General features: G+C 30.2%; 1 protein-coding gene across 1 annotated transcript in view; it reads left to right on the forward strand.

Moving 5' to 3' along the window:
• The window catches only part of LOC137397348 (TNF receptor-associated factor 3-like), a 72,209-nt gene that overhangs the window by 30,769 nt on the left and 23,323 nt on the right, over nucleotides 1-18,117 (forward strand). The gene's annotated exons all lie outside the window — the stretch shown is intronic.

Genomic DNA, 18,117 nt, shown 5'->3' on the forward strand with positions numbered 1-18,117 from the left:
TTACTCTATAGTGAATTAACTACTACTCATATATGACATCATATCCTCTATATTGAACTAATTACTACTCATATATAACATCATATCCTCTATATTGAACTACCTACTACTCATATATGACATCATATCCTCTATATTGAACTAACTACTACTCATATATGACATCATATCCTCTATATTGAACTAATTACAACTCATATATGACATCATATCCTCTATATTGAACTACGTAGCTACTACTCATATATGACATCATATCTTCTATATTGAACTAACTAGTACTCATATATGACATCATATCCTCTATATTGAACTAAGTACTACTCATATATAACATCATATCCTCTATAATGAACTAGCTACTACTCATATATGACATCATATCTTCAATATTGAACTAACTACTATGCATATATGACATCATATCCTCTATATCGAACTAACTACTACTCATATATGACATCATATCTTTTATATTGAACTAACTACTACTCATATATGACATCATATACTCCATATGGAACTAGTTACTACTCATATATGACAACATATCATCTGTATTGAACTAACTACTACTAATATATGACATCATGTCTTTTATATTGAACTAGCTACTACTCATATATGACATCATATCCTTTATATTGAACAATCAATAACAGTTACTACCTACAAATCTTATACAATCAACAACAGCTACTACCTACATTTCTGGTACAATCAATAACAGCTACTACCTACAGTTCTTATATAACCAATAACAGTTACTACCTACAGTTCTTATACAATCAATAATAGTAATTCCCTACAGTTCTTATACAATAAAGAAAAGTAACTACCTACAGTTCTTATAAATCAATAACAGCTACTACCTAAAGTACTTATACAATCAGTAACAGTTACGACCTAGAGTTGTTTTACAGTCAATAACAGCTACTACCTTCAGTTCTTATACAGTCAATAACAGTTACTACCCAGAGTCCTTATACAATCGATACCAGTTACTACCTACAGTTCTTATACAATCAATAACAGTAGCTACCTCCAGTTCTAATGCATTTAATAACAGTTGCTATCTACAGTTCTTATACAATCAATAACATTTACTACCTACAGTTCTTAAACAATCAATAACATCAACTACCTTTAATTCTTTTTTGATTCACATACTTTCCTACTATATTCTGTCAAGGTGAACTTTCACCGGCTTTATGTGTACTGCTTGCGGGTATAATCACCAATGGGATGATTGACTGTTCAAAAATTGTTTGTTTCAGAGTCTAAGCATCATCATGATGATTGTTATGGCTATGACAATGGTTTTGGCAATGGTTTTTAAGGTAAACAAAGCTAAACATATTTGTATTAATAACAAAAACAACTACTACCTACAGTTCTTATACAATCAATAACAGCTACTATACCTACAGTTCTTATACACTCAATAACAGCTACTACCTACAGTTCTTATACAATCAATAACAGCTACTACCTACAGTTCTTATACAATTAATAACAGCTACTACCTACAGTTCTTATACAATCAATAACAGTTACTACCTAGAGTTCGTATACAATCAATAACAGCTACTACGTACAGTTCTTATACAATCAATAACAGCTACTACCTACAGTTCTTATACAATCAATAACAGCTACTACCTACAGTTCTTATACAATCAATAGCAGTTACTACTTACAGTTCTTATACAATCAATAACAGTTACTATCTACAGTTCTTATACAATCAATAACAGCTAATACCTACAGTTCTTATACAATCAATAACAGTTACTACCTACAGTTCTTATACAATCAATAACAGCTACTACCTACAGCTCTTATACAATCAATAACAGTTACTATCTACAGTTCTTATACAATCAATAACAGCTAATACCTACAGTTCTTATACAATCAATAACAGTTACTACCTACAGTTCTTATACAATCAATAACAGTTACTACCTACAGTTCTCACACATTCAATAACAGTTACTACCTACAGTTCTTATACAATCAATAACAGTTACTAACTACAGCTCTTATACAATCAATAACAGCTACTACCTACAGTTCTTATGCAATCAATAACAGCTACTACCTACAGTTCTTATACAATCAATAACAGCTACTGCCTACAGTTCTTATACAATCAATAACAGCTACTGCCTACAGTTCTTACACAATCAATAACAGCTACTACCTACAGTTCTTATACAATCAATAACAGCTACTGCCTACAGTTCTTATACAATCAATTACAGCTACTACCTAGAGTTCGTATACAATCAATAACAGTTACTACTTACAGTCCTTATACAATCAATAACAGTTACTAACTACAGCTCTTATACAATCAATAACAGCTACTACCTACAGTTCTTATACAATCAATTACAGCTACTACCTAGAGTTCGTATACAATCAATTACAGTTACTACCTACAGTTGTTATACAATCAATAACAGTTACTACCTACAGTTCTTATACAATCAATAACAGTTACTACCTACAGTTCTTATACAATCAATAACAGCTACTACGTACAGTTCTTATACAATCAATAACAGTTACTACCTACAGTTATTTTACAAACCGTAACAGTTACTTCCTAAAGTTCTTATACAATCATTAACATCGACTACTTTTAATTCTATTTTGATCGTCATATTTTGCAACTAAATACTGTCAAGGTGAACTTTCATCGGCTCTATATGTATTGTTTGCGGGTATAATGACCAATTGGATGATTGATTGTTCAAAAATTGTTTGTTTTAGAGCTTAAGCATCATCATGAGGACTTCGATGGCTGTGGCAAAAGTTTTGGCTATGGGTTTTACGGTAAACCAAGCTAAACATATTTCTATTAATAACAATAACAACTACTACCTACAGTTCTTATACAATCAATAACAGCTACTACCTACAGTTCTTATACAATCAAAAACAGTTATTACTTACAGTTCTTATACAATCAATAACAGCTACTACCTACAGTTCTTATACAATCAATAACAGCTACTACCTACAGTTCTTATACAATCAATAACAGCTACTACCTACCGTTCTTATACAATCAATAACAGTTACTACCTACAGTTCTTATACATTCAATAACAGCTACTACCTACAGTTCTTATATAATCAATAACAGCTACTACCTACCGTTCTTATACAATCAATAACAGTGACTACTTACAGTTCTTATACAATCAATAACAGTTACTACCTACAGTTCTTATACATTCAATAACAGCTACTACTTACAGTTTTTATACAATCAATAACAGCTACTACTTACAGTTTTTATACAATCAAAAACCGCCACTCCTTACAGTTCTTGTACAAGTGATAACAGTTACTACCTATAGTGCTTATAAAATCAATAACAGCTACTATCTACAGTTCTCATGAAATCAATAACACCTACTACATACAGTCCTTATGCAATCAATAACAGCTACTACTCACAGTTCTAATAGAAGCAATAACAGTTACTACTTTTAGTTCCTAAACAATCAATAACAGCTAGTACTTACAGTTCTTATACAATCAATAACAGCTACTACTTACAGTTCTTATACAATCAATAACAGTTACTACCTACAGTTCTTATACAATCAATAACAGTTACTACCTACAGTTCTTGTACAATCAATAACAGCTACTACTTACAGTTCTTATACAAGCAATAACAGTTAGTGACTACTGTTCTTACACATTAATTAACAGTAAGTACCTACAGTTCTTATAAGTCTCATAGTAACTTCTACCTACAGTTATTTTATAATTACTAGCAGGTACTACCTACAGCTAAAATACAATCAATAACAGCTAACACTCACGGTTCTTATACAATCAATAACAGTTACTACCTACAGTTCTTATACAATCAATAACAGAGACTACATAGAGTTCTTATACCATCAGTAACAGTTACCACCTAGAGTTATTTTACAGTCAATAACAGCTACTACTTACAGTCCTTATACAATCAATAACAGCTACTACTTACAGTTCTTATACAATCAATAACAGTTACTACCTACAGTTCTTATACAATCAATACCAGTTACTACCTACAGTTCTTATACAATCAATAACAGTTACTACCTACAGTTCTTATACAATCAATAACAGTTACTACCTACAGTTCTTATACAATCAAAAACAGTTACTACTTACAGTTCTTATACAATCAATAACAGTTACTACCTACAGTTCTTATACAATCAATAACAGTTACTACCTACAGTTCTTATACAATCAATAACAGTTACTACCTACAGTTCTTATACAATCAATAACAGTTACTACCTACAGCTCTTATACTATCAATAACAGTTACTACCTACAGTTCTTATACAATCAATAACAGTTACTACCTACAGTTCTTATACAATCAATAACAGCTACTGCCTACAGTTCTTATACAATCAATAACAGTTACTACCTACAGTTCTTATATAATCAATAACAGCTACTGCCTACAGTTCTTATACAATCAATAACAGTTACTACCTACAGTTCTTATACAATCAATAACAGCTACTACCTACAGTTCTTATACAATCAATGACAGTTACTACCTACAGTTCTTATACAATCAATAACAGCTACTACCTACAGTTCTTATACAATCAATAACAGTTACTACCTACAGTTCTTATATAATCAATAACAGTTACTACTTACAGTTCTTATACAATCAATAACAGTTACTACCTATAGTTCTTATACAATCAATAACAGCTACTACCTACAGTTCTTATACAATCAATAACAGTTACTACCTACAGTTCTTAAACAATCAATAACAACTACTATCTACAGTTCTTATACAATCAATAACAGCTACTACCTACAGTTCTTATACAATCAATAACAGCTACTACCTACAGTTCTTATACAATCAATAACAGTTACTACCTACAGTTCTTATACAATCAATTACAGTTACTACCTACAGTTCTTATACAATCAATAACAGCTACTACCTACAGTTCTTATACAATCAATAACAGCTACTACCTACAGTTCTTATACAATCAATAACAGTTACTACCTACAGTTCTTATATAATCAATAACAGTTACTACTTACAGTTCTTATACAATCAATAACAGTTACTACCTATAGTTCTTATACAATCAATAACAGTTACTACCTACAGTTCTTATACAATCAATAACAGTTACTACCTACAGTTCTTATACAATCAATAACAGTTACTACCTACAGTTCTTATACAATTAATAACAGCTACTATACCTACAGTTCTTATACATTCAATAACAGCTACTACCTACAGTTCTTATACATTCAATAACAGTTACTACCTACAGTTCTTATACAATCAATAACAGTTACTACCTACAGTTCTTATACAATCAATAACAGCTACTGCCTACAGTTCTTATACAATCAATAACAGTTACTACCTACAGTTCTTATATAATCAATAACAGCTACTGCCTACAGTTCTTATACAATCAATAACAGTTACTACCTACAGTTCTTATACAATCAATAACAGCTACTACCTACAGTTCTTATACAATCAATGACAGTTACTACCTACAGTTCTTATACAATCAATAGCAGCTACTACCTACAGTTCTTATACAATCAATAACAGCTACTACCTACAGTTCTTATACAATCAATAACAGCTACTACCTACAGTTCTTATACAATCAATAACAGCTACTACCTACAGTTCTTATACAATCAATAACAGTTACTACCTACAGTTCTTATACAATCAATAACAGTTACTACCTACAGTTCTTATACAATCAACAACAACTACTATCTACAGTTCTTATACAATCAATAACAGTTACTACCTACAGTTCTTAAACAATCAATAACAACTACTATCTACAGTTCTTATACAATCAATAACAGCTACTACCTACAGTTCTTATACAATCAATAACAGCTACTACCTACAGTTCTTATACAATCAATAACAGTTACTACCTACAGTTCTTATACAATCAATTACAGTTACTACCTACAGTTCTTATACAATCAATAACAGCTACTACCTACAGTTCTTATACAATCAATAACAGCTACTACCTACAGTTCTTATACAATCAATAACAGTTACTACCTACAGTTCTTATACAATCAATAACAGTTACTACCTACAGTTCTTATACATTTAATAACAACTACTACCTACAGTTCTTATACAATCAATAACAGCTACTACCTACAGTTCTTATACAATCAATAACAACTACTATCTACAGTTCTTATACAATCAATAACAGCTACTACCTACAGTTCTTATACAATCAATAACAGCTACTACCTACAGTTCTTATACAATCAATAACAGTTACTACCTACAGTTCTTATACATTTAATAACAACTACTACCTACAGTTATTTTACTATCAGTAACAGCTACTACCTACAGTTCTTATACAATCAATTACAGTTACTACCTACAGTTCTTATACAATCAATAACAGTTACTACCTACAGTTCTTATTTAATCAATAACAGTTACTACCTACAGTTCTTATACAATCAATTACAGTTACTACCTACAGTTCTTATACAATCAACAACAGTTACTACCTACAGTTCTTATACAATCAATAACAGTTACTACCTACAGTTCTTATACAATCAATAACAGCTACTACCTACAGTTCTTATACAATCAATAACAGTTACTACCTACAGTTCTTATACAATCAATAACAGTTACTACCTACAGTTCTTATACAATCAATAACAACTACTACCTACAGTTCTTACACAATCAATAACAGCTACTACTTACAGTTCTTATACAATCAATAACAGTTACTAACTACAGTTCTTATACAATCAATAACAGTTACTACCTACAGTTCTTATACAATCAATAACAGTTACTACCTACAGTTCTTATACAATCAATAACAGCTACTATCTACAGTTCTTATACAATCAATAACAGTTACTACCTACAGTTCTTATACAATCAATAACAGTTACTACCTACAGTTCTTATACAATCAATAACAGTTACTACTTACAGTTCTTATACAATCAATAACAGTTACTACCTACAGTTCTTATACAATCAATAACAGTTTCTACTTACAGTTCTTATACAATCAATAACAGCTACTACCTACAGTTCTTATACAATCAAAAACAGTTACTACTTACAGTTCTTATACAATCAATAACAGTTATTACCTACAGTTCTTATACAATCAATAACAGTTACTACCTACAGTTCTTATACAATCAATAACAGCTACTACCTACAGTTCTTATACAATCAATAACAGTTACTACCTACAGTTCTTATACAATCAATAACAGTTACTACCTACAGTTCTTATACAATCAACAACAACTACTATCTACAGTTCTTATACAATCAATAACAGTTACTACCTACTGTTCTTATACAATCAATAACAGCTACTACCGACAGTTCTTATACAATCAATAACAGTTACTACCTACAGTTCTTATACAATCGATAACAGTTACTACCTACAGTCCTTACACAATCAATAACAGTTACTACCTACAGTTCTTATACAATCAATAACAACTACTATCTACAGTTCTTATACAATCAATAACAGCTACTACCTACAGTTCTTATACAATCAATAACAGCTACTACCTACAGTTCTTATACAATCAATAACAGATACTACCTACAGTTCTTATACAATCAAAAACAGTTACTACTTACAGTTCTTATACAATCAATAACAGTTATTACCTACAGTTCTTATACAATCAATAACAGCTACTACTTACAGTTCTTATACAATCAAAAACAGTTACTACTTACAGTTCTTATACAATCAATAACAGTTATTACCTACAGTTCTTATACAATCAATAACAGTTACTACCTACAGTTCTTATACAATCAATAACAGCTACTACCTACAGTTCTTATACAATCAATAACAGTTACTACCTACAGTTCTTATACAATCAATAACAGTTACTACCTACAGTTCTTATACAATCAATAACAGTTACTACCTACAGTTCTTATACAATCAATAACAGTTACTACCTACAGTTCTTATACAATCAATAACAGCTACTACCTACAGTTCTTATACAATCAATAACAGTTACTACTTACAGTTCTTATACAATCAATAACATTTACTACCTACAGTTCTTATACAATCAATAACAGCTACTACCTACAGTTCTTATACAATCAATAACAACTACTATCTACAGTTCTTATACAATCAATAACAGTTACTACCTACAGTTCTTATACAATCAATAACAACTACTATCTACAGTTCTTATACAATCAATAACAGCTACTACCTACAGTTCTTATACAATCAATAACAGCTACTACCTACAGTTCTTATACAATCAAAAACAGTTACTACTTACAGTTCTTATACAATCAATAACAGTTATTACCTACAGTTCTTATACAATCAATAACAGCTACTACTTACAGTTCTTATACAATCAATAACAGTTACTACCTACAGTTCTTATACAATCAATGACAGTTACTACTTACAGTTCTTATACAATCAATTACAGCTACTACCTACAGTTTTTATACAATCAATAACAGTTACTACTTACAGTTCTTATACAATCAATAACAGCTACTACCTACAGTTCTTATACAATCAAAAACAGTTACTACTTACAGTTCTTATACAATCAATAACAGTTATTACCTACAGTTCTTATACAATCAATAAAAGCTACTACTTACAGTTCTTATACAATCAATAACAGTTACTACCTACAGTTCTTATACAATCAATAACAGCTACTACTTACAGTTCTTATACAATCAATAACAGTTACTACCTACAGTTCTTATACAATCAATAACAGCTACTACTTACAGTTCTTATACAATCAAAAACAGTTACTACCTACAGTTCTTATACAATCAATAACAGCTACTACCTACAGTTCTTTACAATCAATAACAGCTACTACCTACAGTTCTTATACAATCAATAACAGCTACTACTTACAGTTCTTATACAATCAATTACAGCTACTACCTACAGTTCTTATACAATCAATAACAGTTACTACTTACAGTTCTTATACAATCAATAACAGTTACTACCTACAGTTCTTATACAATCAATAACAGCTACTACTTACAGTTCTTATACAATCAATAACAGCTACTACCTACAGTTCTTATTTAATCAATAACAGTTACTACCTACAGTTCTTATACATTCAATAACAGCTTCTACCTACAGTACTTATACAATCAATAACAGCTACTACTTACAGTTCTTATACAATCAATAACAGCTACTACCTACAGTTCTTACACAATCAATAACAGTTACTACCTACAGTTCTTATACAATCAATAACAGCTACTACCTACAGTTCTTATACAATCAATAACAGTTACTACCTGCAGTTCTTATACAATCAATAACAGTTACTACCTACAGTTCTTATACAATCAATAACAGTTACTACCTACAGTTTTTATACAATCAATAACAGCTACTACCTACAGTTCTTATACAATCAATAACAGTTACTACCTACAGTTCTTATACAATCAATAACAGTTACTACCTACTGTTCTAATGCAATCAATAACAGTTACTACCTACAGTTCTTATACAATCAATAACAGTTACTACCTACAGTTCTTATACAATCAATAACAGTTACTACCTACAGTTCTTATACAATCAATAACAGCTACTACTTACAGTTCTTATACAATCAATAACAGTTACTACCTACAGTTCTTATACAATCAATAACAGTTACTACCTACAGTTCTTATACAATCAATAACAACTACTACCTACAGTTCTTATTTAATCAATAACAGCTACTACCTACAGTTCTTATACAATCAATAACAGTTACTACCTACAGTTCTTATACAATCAATAACAGCTACTACTTACAGTTCTTATACAATCAATAACAGTTACTACCTACAGTTCTTATACAATCAATAACAGCTACTACTTACAGTTCTTATACAATCAAAAACAGTTACTACCTACAGTTCTTATACAATCAATAACAGCTACTACCTACAGTTCTTTACAATCAATAACAGCTACTACCTACAGTTCTTATACAATCAATAACAGCTACTACTTACAGTTCTTATACAATCAATAACAGTTACTACCTACAGTTCTTATACAATCAATAACAGTTACTACCTACAGTTCTTGTACAATCAATAACAGCTACTACTTACAGTTCTTATACAAGCAATAACAGTTAGTGACTACTGTTCTTACACATTAATTAACAGTAAGTACCTGCAGTTCTTATAAGTCTCATAGTAACTTCTACCTACAGTTATTTTATAATTACTAGCAGGTACTACCTACAGCTAAAATACAATCAATAACAGCTAACACTCACGGTTCTTATACAATCAATAACAGTTACTACCTACAGTTCTTATACAATCAATAACAGAGACTACATAGAGTTCTTATACCATCAGTAACAGTTACCACCTAGAGTTATTTTACAGTCAATAACAGCTACTACTTACAGTCCTTATACAATCAATAACAGCTACTACTTACAGTTCTTATACAATCAATAACAGTTACTACCTACAGTTCTTATACAATCAATACCAGTTACTACCTACAGTTCTTATACAATCAATAACAGTTACTACCTACAGTTCTTATACAATCAATAACAGTTACTACCTACAGTTCTTATACAATCAATAACAGTTACTACTTACAGTTCTTATACAATCAATAACAGTTACTACCTACAGTTCTTATACAATCAATAACAGTTACTACCTACAGTTCTTATACAATCAATAACAGTTACTACCTACAGTTCTTATACAATCAATAACAGTTACTACCTACAGCTCTTATACTATCAATAACAGTTACTACCTACAGTTCTTATACAATCAATAACAGTTACTACCTACAGTTCTTATACAATCAATAACAGCTACTGCCTACAGTTCTTATACAATCAATAACAGTTACTACCTACAGTTCTTATATAATCAATAACAGCTACTGCCTACAGTTCTTATACAATCAATAACAGTTACTACCTACAGTTCTTATACAATCAATAACAGCTACTACCTACAGTTCTTATACAATCAATGACAGTTACTACCTACAGTTCTTATACAATCAATAACAGCTACTACCTACAGTTCTTATACAATCAATAACAGTTACTACCTACAGTTCTTATATAATCAATAACAGTTACTACTTACAGTTCTTATACAATCAATAACAGTTACTACCTATAGTTCTTATACAATCAATAACAGCTACTACCTACAGTTCTTATACAATCAATAACAGTTACTACCTACAGTTCTTAAACAATCAATAAAAACTACTATCTACGGTTCTTATACAATCAATAACAGCTACTACCTACAGTTCTTATACAATCAATAACAGCTACTACCTACAGTTCTTATACAATCAATAACAGTTACTACCTACAGTTCTTATACAATCAATTACAGTTACTACCTACAGTTCTTATACAATCAATAACAGCTACTACCTACAGTTCTTATACAATCAATAACAGCTACTACCTACAGTTCTTATACAATCAATAACAGTTACTACCTACAGTTCTTATACAATCATTAACAGTTACTACCTATAGTTCTTATATAATCAATAACAGCTACTACCTACAGTTCTTATACAATCAATAACAGTTACTACCTACAGTTCTTATACAATCAATAACAGCTACTGCCTACAGTTCTTATACAATCAATAACAGTTACTACCTACAGTTCTTATATAATCAATAACAGCTACTGCCTACAGTTCTTATACAATCAATAACAGTTACTACCTACAGTTCTTATACAATCAATAACAGCTACTACCTACAGTTCTTATACAATCAATGACAGTTACTACCTACAGTTCTTATACAATCAATAACAGCTACTACCTACAGTTCTTATACAATCAATAACAGTTACTACCTACAGTTCTTATACAATCAATAGCAGCTACTACCTACAGTTCTTATACAATCAATAACAGCTACTACTTACAGTTCTTATACAATCAATAACAGTTACTACCTACAGTTCTTATACAATCAATAACAGCTACTACCTACAGTTCTTATACAATCAATGACAGTTACTACCTACAGTTCTTATACAATCAATAACAGTTACTACCTACAGTTCTTATACAATCAATAACAGCTACTACCTACAGTTCTTATACAATCAATAACAGCTACTACCTACAGTTCTTATACAATCAATAACAGTTACTACCTACAGTTCTTATACAATCAATAACAGTTACTACCTACAGTTCTTATACAATCAACAACAACTACTATCTACAGTTCTTATACAATCAATAACAGTTACTACCTACAGTTCTTAAACAATCAATAACAACTACTATCTACAGTTCTTATACAATCAATAACAGCTACTACCTACAGTTCTTATACAATCAATAACAGCTACTACCTACAGTTCTTATACAATCAATAACAGTTACTACCTACAGTTCTTATACAATCAATTACAGTTACTACCTACAGTTCTTATACAATCAATAACAGCTACTACCTACAGTTCTTATACAATCAATAACAGCTACTACCTACAGTTCTTATACAATCAATAACAGTTACTACCTACAGTTCTTATACAATCAATAACAGTTACTACCTACAGTTCTTATACATTTAATAACAACTACTACCTACAGTTCTTATACAATCAATAACAGCTACTACCTACAGTTCTTATACAATCAATAACAACTACTATCTACAGTTCTTATACAATCAATAACAGCTACTACCTACAGTTCTTATACAATCAATAACAGTTACTACCTACAGTTCTTATACATTTAATAACAACTACTACCTACAGTTATTTTACTATCAGTAACAGCTACTACCTACAGTTCTTATACAATCAATTACAGTTACTACCTACAGTTCTTATACAATCAATAACAGTTACTACCTACAGTTCTTATTTAATCAATAACAGTTACTACCTACAGTTCTTATACAATCAATTACAGTTACTACCTACAGTTCTTATACAATCAACAACAGTTACTACCTACAGTTCTTATACAATCAATAACAGTTACTACCTACAGTTCTTATACAATCAATAACAGCTACTACCTACAGTTCTTATACAATCAATAACAGTTACTACCTACAGTTCTTATACAATCAATAACAGTTACTACCTACAGTTCTTATACAATCAATAACAACTACTACCTACAGTTCTTATACAATCAATAACAGCTACTACTTACAGTTCTTATACAATCAATAACAGTTACTAACTACAGTTCTTATACAATCAATAACAGTTACTACCTACAGTTCTTATACAATCAATAACAGTTACTACCTACAGTTCTTATACAATCAATAACAGCTACTATCTACAGTTCTTATACAATCAATAACAGTTACTACCTACAGTTCTTATACAATCAATAACAGTTACTACCTACAGTTCTTATACAATCAATAACAGTCACTACTTACAGTTCTTATACAATCAATAACAGTTACTACCTACAGTTCTTATACAATCAATAACAGCTACTACCTACAGTTCTTATACAATCAAAAACAGTTACTACTTACAGTTCTTATACAATCAATAACAGTTATTACCTACAGTTCTTATACAATCAATAACAGTTACTACCTACAGTTCTTATACAATCAATAACAGCTACTACCTACAGTTCTTATACAATCAATAACAGTTACTACCTACAGTTCTTATACAATCAATAACAGTTACTACCTACAGTTCTTATACAATCAACAACAACTACTATCTACAGTTCTTATACAATCAATAACAGTTACTACCTACTGTTCTTATACAATCAATAACAGCTACTACCGACAGTTCTTATACAATCAATAACAGTTACTACCTACAGTTCTTATACAATCAATAACAGTTACTACCTACAGTCCTTACCCAATCAATAACAGTTACTACCTACAGTTCTTATACAATCAATAACAACTACTATCTACAGTTCTTATACAATCAATAACAGCTACTACCTACAGTTCTTATACAATCAATAACAGCTACTACCTACAGTTCTTATACAATCAATAACAGATACTACCTACAGTTCTTATACAATCAAAAACAGTTACTACTTACAGTTCTTATACAATCAATAACAGGTATTACCTACAGTTCTTATACAATCAATAACAGCTACTACTTACAGTTCTTATACAATCAAAAACAGTTACTACTTACAGTTCTTATACAATCAATAACAGTTATTACCTACAGTTCTTATACAATCAATAACAGTTACTACCTACAGTTCTTATACAATCAATAACAGCTACTACCTACAGTTCTTATACAATCAATAACAGTTACTACCTACAGTTCTTATACAATCAATAACAGTTACTACCTACAGTTCTTATACAATCAATAACAGTTACTACCTACAGTTCTTATACAATCAATAACAGTTACTACCTACAGTTCTTATACAATCAATAACAGCTACTACCTACAGTTCTTATACAATCAATAACAGTTACTACTTACAGTTCTTATACAATCAATAACATTTACTACCTACAGTTCTTATACAATCAATAACAGCTACTACCTACAGTTCTTATACAATCAATAACAACTACTATCTACAGTTCTTATACAATCAATAACAGTTACTACCTACAGTTCTTATACAATCAATAACAACTACTATCTACAGTTCTTATACAATCAATAACAGCTACTACCTACAGTTCTTATACAATCAATAACAGCTACTACCTACAGTTCTTATACAATCAAAAACAGTTACTACTTACAGTTCTTATACAATCAATAACAGTTATTACCTACAGTTCTTATACAATCAATAACAGCTACTACTTACAGTTCTTATACAATCAATAACAGTTACTGCCTACAGTTCTTATACAATCAATGACAGTTACTACTTACAGTTCTTATACAATCAATTACAGCTACTACCTACAGTTTTTATACAATCAAAAACAGTTACTACTTACAGTTCTTATACAATCAATAACAGCTACTACCTACAGTTCTTATACAATCAAAAACAGTTACTACTTACAGTTCTTATACAATCAATAACAGTTATTACCTACAGTTCTTATACAATCAATAAAAGCTACTACTTACAGTTCTTATACAATCAATAACAGTTACTACCTACAGTTCTTATACAATCAATAACAGCTACTACTTACAGTTCTTATACAATCAATAACAGTTACTACCTACAGTTCTTATACAATCAATAACAGCTACTACTTACAGTTCTTATACAATCAAAAACAGTTACTACCTACAGTTCTTATACAATCAATAACAGCTACTACCTACAGTTCTTTACAATCAATAACAGCTACTACCTACAGTTCTTATACAATCAATAACAGCTACTACTTACAGTTCTTATACAATCAATTACAGCTACTACCTACAGTTCTTATACAATCAATAACAGTTACTACTTACAGTTCTTATACAATCAATAACAGTTACTACCTACAGTTCTTATACAATCAATAACAGCTACTACTTACAGTTCTTATACAATCAATAACAGCTACTACCTACAGTTCTTATTTAATCAATAACAGTTACTACCTACAGTTCTTATACATTCAATAACAGCTTCTACCTACAGTACTTATACAATCAATAACAGCTACTACTTACAGTTCTTATACAATCAATAACAGCTACTACCTACAGTTCTTACACAATCAATAACAGTTACTACCTACAGTTCTTATACAATCAATAACAGCTACTACCTACAGTTCTTATACAATCAATAACAGTTACTACCTGCAGTTCTTATACAATCAATAACAGTTACTACCTACAGTTCTTATACAATCAATAACAGTTACTACCTACAGTTTTTATACAATCAATAACAGCTACTACCTACAGTTCTTATACAATCAATAACAGTTACTACCTACAGTTCTTATACAATCAATAACAGTTACTACCTACTGTTTTAATGCAATCAATAACAGTTACTACCTACAGTTCTTATACAATCAATAACAGTTACTACCTACAGTTCTTATACAATCAATAACAGTTACTACCTACAGTTCTTATACAATCAATAACAGCTACTACTTACAGTTCTTATACAATCAATAACAGTTACTACCTACAGTTCTTATACAATCAATAACAGTTACTACCTACAGTTCTTATACAATCAGTAACAACTACTACCTACAGTTCTTATTTAATCAATAACAGCTACTACCTACAGTTCTTATACAATCAATAACAGTTACTACCTACAGTTCTTATACAATCAATAACAGCTACTACTTACAGTTCTTATACAATCAATAACAGATACTACCTACAGTTCTTATACAATCAATAACAGCTACTACTTACAGTTCTTATACAATCAAAAACAGTTACTACCTACAGTTCTTATACAATCAATAACAGCTACTACCTACAGTTCTTTACAATCAATAACAGCTACTACCTACAGTTCTTATACAATCAATAACAGCTACTACCTACAGTTCTTATACAATCAATAACAGCTACTACCTACAGTTCTTATACAATCAATAACAGTTACTACCTACAGTTCTTATACAATCAATAACAGTTACTACCTACAGTTCTTATACAATCAATAACAGTTACTACCTACTGTTCTTATACAATCAATAACAGCTACTACCTACAGTTCTTATACAATCAATAACAGCTACTACCTACAGTTCTTATTTAATCAATAACAGTTATTACCTACAGTTCTTATACAATCAATAACAGCTACTACTTACAGTTCTTATACAATCAATAACAGTTACTACCTACAGTTCTTATACAATCAATAACAGCTACTACTTACAGTTCTTATACAATCAATAACAGTTACTACCTACAGTTCTTATACAATCAATAACAGCTACTACTTACAGTTCTTATACAATCAAAAACAGTTACTACCTACAGTTCTTATACAATCAATAACAGCTACTACCTACAGTTCTTTACAATCAATAACAGCTACTACCTACAGTTCTTATACAATCAATAACAGCTACTACTTACAGTTCTTATACAATCAATAACAGTTACTACCTACAGTTCTTATACAATCAATAACAGTTACTACCTACAGTTCTTATACAATCAATAACAGCTACTACCTACAGTTCTTATACAATCAATTACAGCTACTACCTACAGTTCTTATACAATCAATAACAGTTACTACTTACAGTTCTTATACAATCAATAACAGTTACTACCTACAGTTCTTATACAATCAATAACAGCTACTACTTACAGTTCTTATACAATCAATAACAGCTACTACCTACAGTTCTTATTTAATCAATAACAGTTACTACCTACAGTTCTTATACATTCAATAACAGCTTCTACCTACAGTACTTATACAATCAATAACAGCTACTACTTACAGTTCTTATACAATCAATAACAGCTACTACCTACAGTTCTTACACAATCAATAACAGTTACTACCTACAGTTCTTATACAATCAATAACAGCTACTACCTACAGTTCTTATACAATCAATAACAGTTACTACCTACAGTTCTTATACAATCAATAACAGTTACTACCTACAGTTCTAATGCAATCAATAACAGTTACTACCTACAGTTCTTATACAATCAATAACAGTTACTACCTACTGTTCTTATACAATCAATAACAGTTACTACCTACAGTTCTTATACAATCAATAACAGTTACTACCTACAGTTCTTATACAATCAATAACAACTACTACCTACAGTTCTTATTTAATCAATAACAGCTACTACCTACAGTTCTTATACAATCAATAACAGCTACTACCTACAGTTCTTATTTAATCAATAACAGTTATTACCTACAGTTCTTATACAATCAATAACAGCTACTACTTACAGTTCTTATACAATCAATAACAGTTACTACCTACAGTTCTTATACAATCAATAACAGTTACTACCTACAGTTCTTATACAATCAATAACAGCTA

This window comes from Watersipora subatra, chromosome 5, assembly GCF_963576615.1.
Source record: "Watersipora subatra chromosome 5, tzWatSuba1.1, whole genome shotgun sequence".
Lineage (NCBI taxonomy): Eukaryota > Metazoa > Bryozoa > Gymnolaemata > Cheilostomatida > Watersiporidae > Watersipora > Watersipora subatra.